Source organism: Suricata suricatta, chromosome 5 (assembly GCF_006229205.1).
Source record: "Suricata suricatta isolate VVHF042 chromosome 5, meerkat_22Aug2017_6uvM2_HiC, whole genome shotgun sequence".
Taxonomy (NCBI): Eukaryota; Metazoa; Chordata; class Mammalia; order Carnivora; family Herpestidae; genus Suricata; species Suricata suricatta.
Window position 1 is genome coordinate 8,223,566 of NC_043704.1, and position 2,979 is coordinate 8,226,544.

At 40.6% G+C, this 2,979-nt stretch overlaps 1 pseudogene; it reads right to left on the bottom strand.

Annotated features, from left to right (window-relative positions):
* The window catches only part of LOC115291467, a 63,573-nt pseudogene that overhangs the window by 56,906 nt on the left and 3,688 nt on the right, over window positions 1-2,979 (bottom strand).

A 2,979-nucleotide genomic window follows, 5' to 3' on the forward strand; every position in this document is an offset into this window, starting at 1 on the left:
TGGGCTCTGTGCCGACAGCTCAGAGCCTGGAGCCTGCTTCCGAGTCTGTGTCTCCCTCTCTCTCTGCCCCTCCCCGACTCATGCTCTGTTTCCCTCTGTCTCAGTAATAAATAAAAACATAAGAAAAAAACAATAAAGGCTGCATTTGCCATAGCCCTAAATCACAAGGTGAAAGTTTACAGACCATTAAAAGAAATTAATCCGTAAAAACACTGGCACTTGCTTTAATTGGTCAGAGCAGAAATAAGGCTCCACTGCCAAGCTCAATGGTAGTAGTATTTTTCTCTGAAGTGTGTTGTTCCTACCTTATACAGGCATGACCTAGAGATTTGCAAAACTCTTCAATCGCCAATGCTTTTGTACCATTCATATCAGAGAGATAGCCAGGGATGAAGATAATTCCTGGACTTTTGCCTTTAGCTTCTTATAAGCCAGGTTTGGAAGGTCTGGGCGACTAAGGAAAGAGACTGATGTCTTTTGTCTGCGAGCTAAACAAAGTACACAAGACTTAAACTATAGTTTACAAATACTGTGTGTGGAAAACCATATACAAATGAGCCTTGAACAACATGGGGGTTGGGGTGTCGACCCCATTTATTCGAAAATCCGTGTATAACTTTTGACTTCCCCAAAACTTAACGACTAATAGCTTACTGTTGATTGGAGGCCTTACCAATAACATAAACAGTTAACACATATTTTGGGTGTTGTTCATATTACACATTGTACTCTTACAATAAAGGAGGCTAGCAAAATTAAAAATGTTAAGAGAGCCATATAGAAAATGTATTTACAATGGTGTACTGTACTTATTGAAAAACACCAATGTGTGTTGTGTGGACCCTAGTAGTTAAACCCATGTCATTCAAGGGTCAACTGTGTATTTTCAATCTTAAAACTTGTCAAATTGATTTCAAAACTACTTCCATTTAAGAGGAAAGTATTTTCATTTTAATCCATAATATTTCATTAGTGCTGCTGTATTATCTGTCCCAAATAGTATCAAATAATGTTCAGATTTATCTACACTAGTTTAGGCCTTCTCTTGTGAGATTTTTCTTTTTAATATTTCAGTGTTGGAGGAGTTTCACATCCTCTTCTTTTTGGCAGGCAGGGGGAGAACCACGTTCGGTCTGCCCTTGAGAAACTGTTCAAAGGCAGAGGCGCTGTGCTCCTGGTGGGAATACTGGCTCCTGGCCATCCACAAAAGCATGGCCCACGCTAACAGCCTATCGGGATTTTGTGTCAGCTGAGGAGCGTTCGATGAGCCATTACCTTACAAGAAACCCTGAGTAATTTATAATAGTACTATTTTTGGAAAAAGATTTCTCATAGGCCTACTGCAATCGCTATGTTTCATTTGTTGGTTTGGCTTTCTGTGACTGGTACAGGGACAGACCTTAGTGCAATTTAAGTAAAGCAGCAGCACAACTGGCAAACCTTGAAGGTTACTCCATTTCATTGTTTTTTAAGTTTTTCTCCTTACCATAAAATCTATACCTCTCTTTAAAAAAGGTAGATATTTTTAAAACATTAAGTCATTTATAACCCCACCTCCTCCTTCCAAAGAAATTCAGTTTGTGTGTTTCCTTACATTCTTTCTCTGAACCAAGAAAATCTCTTCTTTTCTATGAAATGAAACCTTCCTCCACTTTACTGTGGTTAAGGAAAACATCTCTGCCCCTTATGTGAGTTGGCAAAAGCTTCCTTCATTTTGGGTTTCAGAAGCTGATTTTTTAAAAACCGAACTGAAGGCCTTAGAGCTATCCCCTTTACATAGAAGTGTGTTTCAAAGCCTCGCTGGATAGTGAAATACGCCAGATTTAAAATTCTTAGCGAAAACCAGGGCTAGTGGGGCCAGTTATGTTGGCTGGCAGAGTGTACCGGCAAAAAGGTCAATTTCCTAGTTCCTTAGCTCAGCACTCAAATCCTTCCTGTTCTCTTCTCAATATTACTTCACCAAACAGGAATTTGTCCTCTGAAACAATCATTTGCTTCATTTTGGTGAGCTGTAAATGGACAGGTTCATATTGTTCCATCCATAAATGATCTTTGTACTCAGGATTAGCTCCAAGCCTGTTGCATAAATCCTCAATGATGTGCTAAACAGACGAAAGAGTATTACAATCTACTTAATGAATTGACATACTACACTTCACTAGAAGAAATTACATAGAACTCGTCTTTAGACAGTATATAATTAAATGTACCTTAAACGGATATATACATTTAAACATATTAACCACAGCAAAGGGATCAGTAATGACAATTCCCATTCTAAGCACAGTGCATCAGGCAGCGTGCATGGCAAAGGTGTAAAAACAACAAAACCAGAGAATAAAAACATACAATTCAGAAAGACAGACCATATATACTGAGGGCAGCATGGTACGGAGAAGAATCAAACACAAGATGAAGAAAATGTTCAGATGCTCTCATTTTTGGTCCAAATTCTAGTTTCCTCTGTAGAGTAATGATTATGGTTTTCACTGAGCGGGAGCATTGAGAAGGCAAAATTAGAAATTAGGCTTGCTCACGCGTCTAGGCTTTCATATACACACAAAGTTCATACTGTACATTTCCTCAAGTGAAGCAAGGTCAGGTTTAAATATCCTAACAGAGTCAAGATCTGTAAATCCCTTAGACCAGAAGAGAAACGAGAGAAAAAGCAACTAGTAACCAAACGCACACCTTCATTTTCCCTAGCGTTGGCGCTTAACGCGGGGAGGCAGGCAGAAAGCAGGATCCCTAACCTGCGGAGCGTAAACCTCTAGCAAAGGCCCCGGCAGAGGAGAGCTTTCACCAGAATCGCTGGAGACGACTACAACTAGAATACGGAGACAGGGGGGCAGAGCAGTTTTAAATAGGGCGCCCAAACCGCCACCAGACAGAAACGGACTCGACTCCAAGTTCGAAAGAACGCGTACCTCACCGGCTTTCGGACACTGACCTGGGACCCACTGTGCCGTCCCCTCCGAC